Below are 15,657 nucleotides of genomic sequence, written 5' to 3' on the forward strand. Positions count from 1 at the left end.
CGTTATGAGAATGGGGTCACACTGAGTGCACACCTGATCTGACATTACTGTAGAATGCCCTTTAATCACCACCAGAGTGCCCTCAAGTTGCATGAGAGAGTGTTCATTTGAATTGCTCCTCTACATGTGTTCCAAAACCCTGTTTAAAAATCCTTCCAACGAACACCCTTTTGACTCAATTAAAGGATGCCCCAACAGCATGTGGAGACATCCAACAATGACGTCAGGATGGGTGCACATGATTGGGCATGTCACTGTGCATGCTGGCTGGTGTTCATTTGAACCAGCCCCTAGTAAGTTCATTGCAGAGCTGAGACTTGAACCCAGGAAGTCTTGATCCATAGCTCAGTCTCTTTATTATGCTACAGCAGACCACCATGAGTTAATAACCTAAGACCCATTCATTAACCATGTTAAGAACACAACTTCTGTCTTTCCCATGTTTTTGCTTATCATGTTTACCGTGAAAACAAATACTATAAGCCAGTAATGCTAAACTTATGGATATAAAATATTGCCTACTTCAGCCTACTATTCTACCCCGCTTCTCACATATACAGACCCTCTATTAAATCTTCCAGCCCTTCCCATGGCCAATACTGCACATATCTGAAACAGTCCTTGAAATATAGAGCAAAGTGAATGAAGCTGAAACTCATAAAGCTGTGCAAACCATTTAATGGCACATACAGGAGGTGTTAAGATGTCAGGACAATTGTGCTGACATTGCTTTCTGCACAGTAATGAGATTCATGCTTGTTATTTATACTTGATTGCATATTGTGCTACCCAAGTCTCACCTACTGCCTTATTATATCCCAAAGTTTACCTTTCCAACACACAGCTTTTTCAGTACATGTCTGAAATGTGCCGTTTATTATGATGGTGATGCTTAAGTTCAGCAAATTGTCTCCTCATTTTGACTATGTGTGTGAGCACTGGGGTTAATGGGAGCTGAACTGAAAAGATGCATCAACATCAGTGTTCATGCTGATCCACATAGAATCCACATAGTGCATATGGGCAACATAAAAAGGAAGTTTTGTACTCCTATTACAGCTGAAGTTCATCTAGTGAACTTCATGGCTGAGTGTGGGGATTTTAACCAGTGCCTCCCCAATTCCAGTTTGACACTCTAATCACTGCACTGCTCTCTAAGGATATCATTTGTTTAACCTAAACAACCATCCATCCATAAATGCACACATAGAAACCAAATTTTCTTACAACCATTAAGGAAATTGCTATCAGAAATTATCACACAGATTCTACATTAATTTCTACAGAGAATTTAATGTATAACTACTATTATAACCAGAAGATTATAACATTGTTTTAAAAAGATGCTCAATGTAAGCAGAAGATTATTTAATTTTACACTTGTAGCAAGAAATAGCGGCTCTACCACAAAATTAATCAGTGTTAGTTGCCTGCTCGTAAAGAAATTGTGATCTTGAAAAGGTTCAGTGCTCTTCATTGATATGTATCCTTCAGGTGAATCCCAATACACTCCCCCCACTCCAAACCTCCTGGCAATGCTAGTTCTAGGGTGCGAGGTTTAGCAGTACCATTTTTAAAAACTTACATAACTTGTAGCTGTAGAAGCTAGTGAAGCGAGTCAAAATGCCCCTTAAACGTCAGATGCTTCATTTCATAAACTCACCCTAAAGCACAGAAGAAACCATCTGGGCATAATAAGTGGATGGGTAAGATACACTTAAACTAATCTCTGTTTGATACTGGTTGTATAAAGTGGAGAATCTGTTCTAAAGTGTTATGTGACACCTATATCCCATTATATGCTATTTCTGATTTAACTCAGAATTGACTTATAGTGGGTAAACAGTCTATCCAATAAGTGAATGTCACTAGCAGTCCTTTACAAGCAGGCTTCCAGCAAATTGGCAACATTTTCTACTCAAAGATATTTTCTGGGATTTCAAGATGCTGTGATTGAATCCTAGCACACTTTCAATTTTACTGATAAATGCTTCAAAAAATGTCAACTTCAGCCTATCCTCACTGAAAACACTTGGAGTGATAGCTTTCCCTCCATTACTAAACATAATTTAGATATCTGGAGAATACAAAGAAGCCACTGTGGGCATTATTCTGTAAAATAAACAGGAGGAAGCAGAAGACACTAGATTAACTTTTTTGTGAAATCCCATTACCTTATGAACTATAACAGTCCATATGAAACCCACAAAAGGCCCCATGGGCTTTTAATATTTATATTTATGTATTTATTATATTTGTGCATCGTCCCAAACTTCCATCTCTGGGTGGTTTACAAGGCAATAATTGTTTTCTGAAATACCAGTGCAGTTGTTACTCATTTGTTGTGTGAGGATACAGATGTCTTCCCTAAAGGAAACACTTGTGCTATATGCATACTGCATTTTCCTAACACTTAAAAACCACAACGTGTTGCTACTTAGAAATGATATCCCTCCCCTCCTTAGTGCATTCGAAGCTACACAAAATTGGGGTTATTATTCTTATTTATTCAGACAGCACCATCAAAGCACATCTCACTTTACAAGCAAAAAAATAGGCCCTTGTTCCAGGGAGATTGTAACCTACATGCTGACAGTGAGGAAAAAGAGGAAGAGAAGAGAGTGGAACAGGGTGAGGGGAACAACCAGGGGCGTATCTAGTGTGGGGCAGGCAGGGCACGTGCCCTGGGCACCACTTGAAGGGGGGCACCATTTTTAAAAATTAAAATATTTTTTAAATGGCCGCTGGAAACAAAATGGCCACCATGCATGCTCAAATGGCCTCTGCCAGGCCTCACAGAGGCCATTTGAGCATGCACAGTGGCCATTTTGTTTTCAGTGGGCATTTTAAAAATATATATATTTTTAAAAATGGCCACTGCACATGCTCAAATGGTCCCTGCAAGGCTCTAGATGCCAGCGGGTGGGGGGGTAACCTTTACAGACCCCCCCAGGGCCTTTAGGAAGCTCCCTGAAGGGGCTACAGGTGTTTTTTTTTTTAAAAAAAATATGTCACTGTACGCATACTCAGATTGGCATTATGTACAGAGAATTAGGCTTGTGAATACTAAGTTGAAGCTTATGAGCTAGGATTGTATTCATTTGCTCTTACTTTGCTTCTTATGATAAGTGAGTTAAATGTGCTGTCTTAATAATATGGCTATTAATGGTGAGTTTGTCTTTGAATCAGTGTGAAATCTTTAGTATTAAGGCCCACTGGGAGTTTCTTGTTCTCTTTCTCTCATTTTCACTGTCTTTCTGAAATACTAGAATATATTCCAAGCAGTGACACAATTTACTCTGCATATCCTTTAATTATTTTCAGAGTATATGGAAAAGTCAAATTCTCCAATTATTTTTAAAACTTATGTAATAGTGATGCTACAATGCATAGTAGGGAATTAGACAGGCACTTTTGTTTAGTTTTCCAAGTACACCTCCACGTAGTATTTGGGGATTTCATGAACCCCAGCACACTGAAATTTGTAGTTTTCCAGCATTTTTTGGTCTGGCTATGTCCACTGCTAAATAGTTTTTGAAATATTAAAAGATTAACGAGTTTGACTTGTATTTTTCAGCTGATATTATGGTAGTAAAGTTATCTGAAAGATGGGTGTCAGATGTTTGGACAAGGGGCGCAATTTCAGTGCTTGCCCTAGGCACTATTTTTCCTAGATACACCTCTGGGAACAACAGACAAGTGTAGCAAAGGATGTGCTGAGCAAATGCAGCTAATCATACTTAGATTTGGTTACAGGCAGGGAGGAGGATGAAAGAGCTAATGGAAAAGGTAAGGAGAGGAGATACTTCATATATGTCCCGAGACATTCCGCAGTACTGGTATTGATATCGTGGTATTGATATCTGTTAAATGTGCTTAGTAAATGCTATTGCTATAGTGACATGAGCCACACTATTTTAGATTCTCTAAACACAGAGCCAGAGTCTTCTGCCATGACCTGATTCCTTAATCAGCACGTAGAGGGCATCTGGCCAGTGTGCTGTCAGGGTTCTCATGAATTCCTTTCACACTCACATGTTATTTTGTATGCTGAAACTTGTTACAATCATAAAATGTTGGGCCTCCTTGTTCTTCTCCCATTGATCAGGGACCAGGGATATATCTTGATTAAACTATGTCAGGCTCCAGAATTTAGGGCAATAACAATGCCAGCACTGTAGCTTCAAAGACCCCTTGAGGTTTGGTATTATGATGTATCACCTGATTGCTTTCTATGCCTTTGATTTGTTGGACATGTGAAATGTGTATCTTCTTTGTATAAAAACCTTGGGCAGACTCCATTTTGGCTGCCCTGTCTTTGGAAAACTATTTTCCCAGGGACTAGCACTTTTCTTGCTCTGCAGAGCAAATAAAGCTTTGAACCGATCTCCCTTGGTGTGGGTAATTGGGTTTTTCACGCACCAGGTAAAAATCCGGGTTTGCCATTGTCAGTATCACTTGTGATAAGCCATACACTTCCTTAACCCATATGATACGGCACCCTGTTTGTGGAACAGCCTCCCCAGTGAAGTTTGCCTGGCATCATCACTTTGTTCTTTTAGACACCAGGTGTAGACCTTTCTGTTCACTCAGGCTTCTAAAAATTGATTTTTAAAATTGATTTTTTAAAAATTCAAGTTTTTAGTTTTGTGGTTTAATGTGTTTAATGTGTTTCTATTGGATGTTTTAATGTTATGTTGTTAGCCACCCAAAGAACTAGTTGTTATGGCATGGCTAACCAATGAAGTTTGTTTATTAATTATTATTTATTAATCATTAATTACCACCACCAATAATATCATTTTGTGACATATATATATATATATATATATATAGAGAGAGAGAGAGAGAGAGAGAGAGAGAGAGAGAGAGAGAGAGAGAGTGAGTTTGGAAACTAAGCATTCTGCCAAGCATACCACTTCAACATTCCAGCAATGAAAATAGAGTCATGCCTGTGAAAGTGTAGGTGGTGTGGCCAATCAGCTTTGGAGGCATGGCATACAATACTGACTACAAGTATGCCAGAAATGGAAAACAGGTAATTAAGTGTATGGAGAGTGTATTATGCCAGATTAGTAAAGCAGATTACCCAGGCTTCCAGATGAAATCAGAGACACACACGTAACAACAAATTCTCATACAAAGGGTTACTGCTGAAGCCATCCCTCCACCTACTATTACACTTTGTTGAAGTTTGGATTTCACCCTCTGTATGCTGTGCACTGCACAGTGGCAGGGTGTTATGCACCACTGGCATGCAGTTACACTAGAGGCATGATGCATTATTGGAAATTTCATTTCTAGAGATTCTGGGAAGGGAGCTGAATCCTGAAGAATTGCAACTCTAGCAACTTGCATGAAAACAAGCAAAGACTGTTGCATCTTTGCTTTTATGAAGTAGGGGGCAGACCCAGAACAATTACTCACTCAGAAACAGGGACTGGGTCCCACTGCAAGTGAGTACTTTTCTGAGCCGGGTCTCACGATTAATAAAACCTGGTTTTGGAGAGTGTGCGGGGAGAGCAGGCTAAGCCCGCTCTCCCCACACACAATCAGGGAGGGAGCACTGGGCGGCCAGGTTGGCTGCCCACACAATTGCTGGCTCCATGGCGGAGCTGGCAAGGGCTGGGGAGCTCGGGGGCCGCATGGCCCCCGGAAGCTACAGTATGCCAGGGCATGTTAGGGAGACCCCCGGAGCAGGGAGGTGGCGTTTCGCCTCCCCACCAGGGGTCTACTCGTGAGTGACCGCGGCACAGAGCCGCGCCATGGCTACTCACAATCTTCAAAACCAGGTTTGTGGAGCGCTCGCTCCACAAACCTGGTTTTAGGGGAGGGGTACTTAGATGGGTTACCCGCCTAGGAACCACTGGGCTTGCAGCCGAGCCCGGTGGTTCACACGATGGGGCGAAATCTGGCTAGACTTCGCTACGTAAATAAAAATATAAAAATAAAAATAGGTAAATAAAATGTATGCTTCCACTGTTGGAACACTGGGAAACACTAGTTTTGAGCCTACTTTTATAGTGGGATAACCATTTAACAGGTGTGTTTTGAAAATTTAGACATTAACCCCAGGGTGTACCAGAGCAATGAGTTGGTGAGACCCAGTAAATGGTCTGGGAATCACACAAAATGCTGCATTGTACTTAAACTAAGACAGGCATAGACCCAATAAGTAATCTGGATGGGGGATCACCTAGAAGTCCCATGTAACAACAGGATGTGTACATAATAAATCATTAAAAGGGGGAAAAATCCCCAGTTTCCCATGGCATATTTTCCCCTTTGCATATTTTCACCTGCTTCATCTCTATCATTCTTACAACCACCATGCAAGGTAGGATAGTATCATCCCAAACCTACAGATCCAACTAGTTAACATAAGACAATCAGATGAAACCTATTCAACCACTACAGCTAGAGGGTACAGAACTAGGACATGCATTACAAGAAAAATCTTACAAATACTGATTGATAATATTTCTAAATGCACTGAGAAAATCCAAACCTTTCCTTTTTGCCAGATCCATGTATTAAGTGCCAATATTTCACAGCATACTTATTTATGGTCAATGTTGACAGTTTTGTTAGCTTCATTACCATTTAAGACAAACACCAAAAAGGGGGGGTATCTAAAAGAAAAGGGGAGACATCTGTAAAGATCTGCATTTATTGGGACTGAAAGTTAATAAGCTCCTTGGAGGAAACAATTCAATAATGGTAAACTGTCAAGACTTTGTTAGCAGGATAAGCAACTGCTGGAATATCTGCTTCCAAGGTATTCTTGTTCTCCAGTGCAGAACAATCTTCTTCAAGAGAAGTGATTTAATAAGATAGATGCTCATCAAAAGGAAATTTCAAACTGGATGGAGAGAAAGAATGAGTTCAACACTGGGTGCAACAAAATCATTACAGCTAAGAGACTCAAACAGTAAAATAGGGCTTCTAGTTATGCAACTGATATGAGTATGCTGCCAAGGTATCAAAAGAACCCTACATAATTTTTCCCTGCTCGAGAAAAGTGGAGTGGTCTCCTCCACCCCCTGCTGAACATTTAGCAGAAAATTAAATCACAGCCATAAAGCACGTCACGGTGCCATTTTGATTTCCTTACACGATCATAGACTAAATGCTGAATATCTATTCTTTCAATTTTAAACATATGCTTATATCAGATTTTTCACATTTTAAGATTAATTGTGCTATATGTATTTAAAAAGATAGGTATCAGTTGGAGAAGCAAGCCATTCCAGTCCACTGAACCTACTGACTGAATCCCAGAAATTGCTTGTTAATCACTTGCGTATCATTATGTAATTCTATAATAGACCATAATTGTAGGCCTTTGCAATATACTTTCATTGCTTCAAAATGGTCCTAGAAGATTAGTTATAGTTCTTGTAATTGAAGTGTTACAAATTTCAAATCTAAATGGCTTGGGGCAAGGGTACTTGAAGGACCATCTCTTCCAACATACTGTACATCTGCCTAGTTTATATTTGGGATCCAATTAGCGGCCAGTAGGAGTAGGGCCTTCTCTGTGGTGACCCCCTCCCTTGGAATTCTGTCTCTTAACAGATACAGCTTGCCCCATTGTTGCTGACATTCCAGCAAATGTTAAACATCCCTCCCGCCCCCGCAGGCTTTTGGTTTTGCTGCTCCTTGAGAAATCGTTTTGATGTGCCTTTTAGCTTTCTTTTATCTGATATTTTATAATGCAATTTGTTTTCTATTGTGTAATTTAGTTCATTTTTTAAAAAAACATTGCCCCCTCCCACTGAGTTTTTGAATATGGACAGCCTTTGAGGTTATTCGGATTGCTTTTAGAGAGTATGAATTAGATTTTGTCACCTTGTTCCTTTAGAGCACAGGACAAGTGTGTGAAAACAAAGGACAGAGACTATCCGTGGGCTTGATAACATTGCTAAATGAAGTGCCAGCAATTGAAGTGCTTCAATCTGAGAGGCATCATCTCATCATCCTATTCTTTCTAAACATATAGCAGAAACAGTCGTGAAATACTCGTCAGATTTTCTCTTCAACCATGGCTAGGAATATGTTCTGGTTTTTGCAGGTTTGTAAGATACCAAACTAGGTTCCATTTTTTGTTAAAAAAAACAGATCCTGTAGCAAATCTAAATGAAGCCATGTACACGTTTTGAATATCACCCTCCCACTAATGTAATGCTTTACCCTCAGCGATGCTAGTAGGGAAATTTGAGAGAAAACCCTATGAGGACAGACTATGCCTTTGCGGAGCTGCTCCTGAAACATTGACGCACTCACTGTTACATTGTCCACTTTATACTGATGAAAGAGATTTATTTTTATCTCAGTATCTGAAAGATCTCCAAAGCCACTCAGTGGAGACAATTCTTATATGCTTATTAGAAGACAGGGACCCAACAATATCCCTGGAGGTTGCTAAATTTTGTTATACATTGACCAAACTAAGAGAAGCTAGAGCACAGCAATCGGTTACTGTCAAAGATTCCTGATTTTATATATTTGATGACATTTTAGACTTTGTTTCCATTATTGTTTTCTCTTTTTATTGTGTATATTCTATGTATATTGATATTTGATCTAAGATTGTAAATAAACAACAACAACAACAACAACAACATTAATAGTTAGGGATGTGGATTAACCTAACAGTCGTGCACAGATTCGGTGCTGAACTGGTTCAGTGCCGAACTGGTTCGGCGCCGCGGGGAGGGCAAGTGGGATCTTTAAAGAAAGAGAACCGCATGCTGACCATGCAAATGGCACACACCATGTGCATGCTGGAGCCACGCGGGGGTACTTGGGACAAGTGCCGCCACAGCAGGAAGCTGCATGCGGTGGCAGAGAGCAAGTAAAGGAAGATCCCGCTTGCCCTCCCCCTCCCTGTGGAGCCGAACCAGTGCACAGACCTCCGCTCATGCACATCCCTATTACTAGTTTGACATTGCATTTTGGGTTTGTTTGCTTGTTTGTTGGCAACAGCTATATAGACAGGCGGAGATATTTTGGACAGAATGAGTATCAATTTTTCCTAACAAGCTCTGAGATTTATTGCTGTGTATTAGGCTTGCCATCATGTTTGTTTCTCTAGCATCTGTTTTTGTCTGAGTGGCAGAGCCATCTTTATTCAATAACAGCTGTAAGGATCAAGCCTACATTTAAAATAGTTTGTCCAAAAATGAAGTATTGTACAATAGTCTGCAGAATTATTATTTTTTATAGTTTAGAATCCCAGAAGGAAAGACCACCAAGGGTCCCGTGATCCAATAAATACTTTTATTGTGAAATACATATTCTTGGAAATAAGCCTATATCTCAGATACATTATTAAGCGCACACTCTAATCCATCAAAGGATTCTCCCACAATACATTTGTTAGTTTTTAAGTTGTCACAGAACTCTTCATTTTAGATAGGTTTAGGCATATATATATATATATATATATATATATATATATATATATATATATATATATATATAATATTGCTGCTATTTGTCTATGTTTGAGGTTGCAAGACTGCAGACGTGATCAATCTTGTGGACGTGATCAATTCTGTGGTATTTTGTTAATCTAATGTCAGAACAGAGGTTTTCAACCTTGGGTCCCCAGATGTTGTTTTACTACAACTCCCATCATTCCCAGCCATTGCATATGGGTTAGAAGACAAAGTAGAATCAAGGCTACTTTTCAAAACAAGATGCAGCTCTACTTAGAAACTCAGTACCTGTATATATTAAGGCTGTGCACATCAGTAAAGGGGGATTTCCAACATCAGAAATGTCTCACCCCACCACCAGGAGGTATCCAATTGTGGAGCAATTGCTCTGGGTAATGTGCTGGTGGTGGGAGCCCTTTAACTTCCCACTCAGCACTGGTGTGGGGACAGCACAGGAATTCGAGAGCTTTGTGGGGAACGGGCAAGGAGTGACACATGGCAGCCTGGGAAGCCCAAATGGCTGCAGGGAGGACATGCAGGCGTCTGGGGATTGTAGTCACACTCAGAACTTCTCAAATGGGAGAATTTCTGAGCGGGACTACAATTCCCACTTTCTCCACAATTTGGTGCCTCCAAATGCTGGGGGAAGGGATTTCCGATGTCAGAAAATTCCCCTGTACCAGTGTGCACACCCCTAGTACATATTATATCAGTAATGTCTTTTTCGCAGATGTACGTATTTGCTTGTTTGTTTACTGCCTTTCTGTGGGGAAACACTCATGGTTTCTTTCAATGACAGAATTTAACACACCATCATCAACAGGTCACACACACACACACACACACCACAGAAAATAAATCCACAATCCACATTAAATGTGGATTTAAAAATTCTAAATTCTTAAATTCTAAATTCTTCTAAAAACCAGATCTTGGACACATTGGGAAGCCAACCGAGACTTTGACATGCGATTCCCTAACACAAAGAATATACTTCTGAGAAATATGCATAAGGAACACATTTCTGAAAGTACAATTGCCAGAAATACTACAGACTCCAATCATACATAACCAATGCAGTGTGCAAAGACACATGTCTTGCCAGCAGGGATTTAAATTGTCCTGTGTGAATTAAAATCCATGCCCCTGTGTTTTATTATTCACTGAGTAGCATACTGTAAATACATTCAATCAAAGACAGACTGGGGTGCTCTTCTCTTGGTTAATTCACTGAAATTTAAAATGAAAATATTATACTTTTGTCTTACACACTGGTTAATATAGACCAAATACCACTCCCAGATTCATCACTAATAAATTAGAATCTCCTTTTTACCAAGAAGTATGTACTGAAAATGTGGAGAAATCTGAAGTTCAGAAGCAACTCTAAGACATATACATGGTTGGAGAAAGCAGGTAGCTTAATTTGGCATTCCAAGAGATCACCAAGTTTGCCTACAGTTGGGTTATCAGTAAAGTATGCAAACCCTGATTACATGAGTGGTTACTCCCCTTGCCAGCATGATCAGGTTCAATGAAGGTGCATCACTGGCATAAGTGGTGCATTGCCATGTGATCTGGACAACCTACATGATTGGTGTATATATTACTCCAATATGATATGGACTCTGGCCACAGAAAAGAGGATTTCAGGCTGCAACTCTGCTGCATTGCAAACATATTAATTGGGTCTAGCTCTGTCACCTCTTGTTCTTGAGAACACAGCCTTGGAAAACATGATTTATTTCTTTAAGGTCATAAACCAGCTGATATGGGCAAACACTATTATTACATGACCACAGTAACTGCAAATGGAAGTAAACTTACCAAGTGATAGCTTATCAAACAATCATCTTTGGTTGTTAAGAAACAGATGACTTTGGGCCAAAAAACCTATTTCCCAGGAACTGGGTCGTTTATTGCATTTTAATGTCTATGTTCAAAGAGTGCTTGGATTAAAATAAGCATCTACAAATGCTTTAGGTTCCTATGTCTTGTGACATATTTTCATAAAGCATCCAGCAATTTATGACAAATTCATGTAAATGACATCATACCAAGGTTTTCTGCATTTTGCACATGAGCAATGCAAGTCAAGTGCTTGGGTGAAAAAGCAATACATACTGTACTAGATACTAAGGATCTAGATAAGACTTGATAGACATATGTGAGACTCCATGGGTGCTGAGAAAAACAAAAAAACCAGTGACAGGAGACTGTAAACAATGAAGTAAAACACAGAACAAACAATTCTGGAAACTTAAGATGTCTGTGAGGCAGGCACAAATTAATACAAATTCATAAAGAACTCAAAAGTGTGAATGCACTCTTACACTGGAACACGCGGTACTGAAGCACAGGGAGTTAAAACTGGTCACCGCAATTTGGTCCAGGTGTTCAGGTTTAAGCACACCATCTGAATTAACTGAGGTAGAAATGTTATCAGTCTGTGATATGGGACAAGGGTTGATAAGAATTAATGATTTAAATATATATAAAAACGGTATTTAAAAATCTGATTTTTAAAATTCAAAGTCCTAGATCCAAAAAATGAACCTAGGTCATGAATATTAATCATAACTTCTCATTATATTCTATGGACATGTTAAGAGCAGAATATGGGGATGAGAGATAACAGACCTGATCAGTCCTATTCTGCAGGTGGCGCACATGCAGCGCACACACACACACACACACACACAGTCAAGCCCTTGCCCCTTCTCTCTCTAAAAGTGCAATGACAAAGATGGTCAATAAATGAATAGAAGATTTGGGGGGATGGAGTAGACTTGAGTGAGGGGGAGTTATAAATTATTATAAATGCAAGAGAGGGATAACAAAAAATGCAAGAGGGGGAGGGATAACAAAAGTGAACAAAACATATTCACGCAATCCTGGGGAAAGTTTTTTGGAGAGCATCCTCCATTGTAGAAGGGAATCACCTATCATGGCAGCAGTCTGTAAAAGAGACCCCATTTGGGAATATTTTAATGAAGTTTCTGTGGGAAAGAGAGGCATGTGTGCGAAATGGAAACAGTGCAAAAAAGAAATGTAAAGCCTAATTACCTAGATGAAACAGGATTATGAAAAGTGTGTACCTACCTTCTAAAAATGAAACCTACATCTGTTTCTGAATATGTATTAAGGTTATATTAGACAACAAGAATGTACTTTTAATAGAAAATGATGATTTTCCTAATTAGTGATTGAAATCATTAAAACAGTCTTTCTGTGAATTGATTTAAATCATGATTTAAACCAATTTGATTGAAATCAAATCAACCTTGTTTGGGACTGGGGAAGGCCTAAAGAATCTATAGCTTACCTATATGCCTTACAGCATCTAAAGCTTATTGGACAACACTTTAGAACAGAAACAAGTTGCACAGGTAGTGAGCCCTTTCTCACCATCTGTAAGAAAGGCTTGGCAGATGGGCGGGGAGGGAGGTTTTTGTTACCTTAACTTCCCCATAGATGATCCACAGAGGGCACTGGGTGCACTAATTGTGCACTCAGATGCTCCTCCACTATCTCCAGCAGCGTGGAGGGTTGGGGGCCAGAACAGAGACCAGGCTTGCGTTGTTCTGCCCTCCCCCTGGAACTCCTATAATGTACCACACAAGTGTGTGGTGCATTGTGGGTAGCGCGAGCTGGGAGCCCGGCAGTGTGCCAGACAATCGAAAGAACAGGGCTAAGGGATCGCTTGCTCTCTTAATCATGTTTAAGCTGTGGGCTCCACAGGTGGATTTGCCATGCTGGTGGCATGATTGTGGGCTCCCCGTTTGTTGGCATACTGGGGATAAGTCTCTTAGCAGCAGTGGGACAGTCGCCCCCAGGTTCACCACCTGCCAAACAAACTGAAAGGAGATCAGCCTTGCCCTATATTAGGGAATGTCTAAGTAATCTCCGGAGTTTACACTCAAGAATTAATTAATTAATTAAATTTATATACCACTCTTCCTCCAAGGAGCCCAGAGCAGTGTACTACATTCTTAGGTTTCTCCTCACAACAACCTTGTGAAGTAGGTTAGGCTGAGAGAGGAGTGACTGGCCCAGAATCACCCAGCAAATAACTGGCTGAATGGGGATTTTGAACCCAGGTCTCCCCGGTCCTATTCCAGCACTCTAACCACCACTGAGGGCATTAGTATCTGCCCCCCATCCCTTGAACTAGAATTTGGAGTCATCAGTTACCCGCTGTGATGTGTGCAAAGAGTTTTTCACAGATAAAATATCTTGGATTCGGGCTGACCTAGATGGAGACTCCACAATTAATTTGATATCTGAGCTGGAGGTGCCCAGTGACTCCTCTTATGTGATTCAACTGGATCAGTTTCAATTTGTGACTCCTGAGGATGTGGACAAGCTGCTTGGAGCGGTGAGGCCTACCACTTGTTCTCTTGACCCTTGTCCAACATGGCTTGTTCGATCTAGCAGGGAGGTTGTTGTAAACCGCCTGGTGGAAATCATAAATGCTTCTCTGAAGGAGGGCAGGATGCCTCCTTGCCTTAAGGAGACAATCATTAGACCTCTTCTAAAGAAGCCTGCAATAGATCCCTCAGAGTTGAGCAATTATAGGCCTGTTTCCAACCTCCCATGGCTGAGCAAGGTCATTGAGAGGGTGGTGGTCTCTCAGCTCCAGGATCTTTCGGCGGCTTTCGATACTATCGACCATAGTATCTTTCTGGAACGTCTGAGGGGGTTGGGGGGTGGGAGGCAGTGTTCTACAGTTGTTCCACTCCTACCTCTAGGATAGATTCCAGATGGTGTCAATTGGAGACTGTTGCTCTTCAAAATCTGAGCTTAAATATGGTGTACCTCAAGGCTCTGTACTTTCTCCAATGCTTTTTAACATCTACATGAAACCGCTGGGAGAGATCATCAGGGGATTTGGAGCTGGGTGTTACCAGTATGCTGATGACACCCAGATCTACTTCTCCATGTCAACTTCTTCAGGAGCTGGCATAGCCTCCCTAATTACCTGCCTGGAAGCAGTAATGGGCTGGATGAGGGAGAATAAACTGAAGCTGAATCCAAATAAGACGGAGGTACTTATTGTGCGGGGTCAGAACTCTAAAGACGATTTTGAACTAACTGTTCTAGATGGGGTCACACTTCCCCAAAAGGAACAGGTTCGCAGTCTGGGAGTACTTCTGGATTCACACCTCTCCCTGGTTTCTCAGGTTGAGGAAGTGGCCAGGGGTGCTTTCTATCAGCTCCGGCTGATATGCCAGCTGCGCCCATTTCTCGAGATCAATGACCTCAAAACTGTGGTACATCTGTCGGTAACCTCCAGACTGGACTTTTGTAATGTGCTCTACATGGGGCTACCTTTGTACATAGTCTGGAAACTTCAGTTAGTTCAGAACATGACACCCAGGTTGGTCTCTGGGTCATCTCGGAGAGACCATGTTACTCCTTTACTGATGGAGTTACACTGGCTGCCAATAGGTTTCCGGACAAAATACAAAGTGCTAGTTATAACTTACAAAGCCCTAAACAGCTTAGGCCCTGGGTATCTAAGAGAGCGTCTTCTTCATCATGAGCCCCACCACCCATTGAGGCCATCTGAGGAGGTTCATCTCCAGTTACTGCCAACTTTATTAAGCCAAGAGGCCGTGGTGGGTTGGTCTGGGGAGATGTGTCTGGGAGAGCGAAAAAGTGGGTCTGGAGTGGGGGCGGCAATATCACGGGTAGCGGGCAGAGGGAGGTATGGCGGTGGGAGTTGGGTAGGCCGTTACAGGGGAAATCGGTCCAGGCAATTGAGGCCTGTTCCTTTTTCGGCCCTTCTCGCAACCCTCTGACCCTAGGGAGCTCTGAGAACACTCCTTCGAGAATTAGGGTGCTGCTCTGAATGCCAGGTCAGTTAACGCAAAAACACCTCTCATCCACGATCTGACTGTGGATGAGCGTGCTGACCTGGTATGTGTGACGGAGACCTGGTTGGATGCGCTGGGCGGGGTTGGTCTTTCTCAGCTTTGTCCTCCAGGCTTCCAGATCGTGCAGCAGCCCTGCCTCGAGGGTCGGGGAGGAGGCATTGCAGTCATCTTTCGAGAGACTCTCCCCGTTTCCAGGTGCCCGGTCAGGCAATCTCAGAATTTCGAGTGTTTGTCCTTGAGGGTGGGCCTCCGAGATAGGCTGGGGATTCTGCTGGTGTACCGACCACCCCGCTGCACTTCAGTCTCCCTACCTGAGCTGGCGGGGGTGGTCTTGG

The 15,657-nt window shown here is 41.5% G+C and overlaps 1 protein-coding gene across 9 annotated transcripts in view; it reads right to left on the reverse strand.

The window, feature by feature from the left end:
• LINGO2 (leucine rich repeat and Ig domain containing 2) overlaps positions 1 to 15,657 on the reverse strand; it is a 937,252-nt gene that overhangs the window by 600,652 nt on the left and 320,943 nt on the right. The window lies entirely within an intron of this gene.

The sequence above is a fragment of the Hemicordylus capensis genome, chromosome 2 (genome assembly GCF_027244095.1).
Source record: "Hemicordylus capensis ecotype Gifberg chromosome 2, rHemCap1.1.pri, whole genome shotgun sequence".
Lineage (NCBI taxonomy): Eukaryota > Metazoa > Chordata > Lepidosauria > Squamata > Cordylidae > Hemicordylus > Hemicordylus capensis.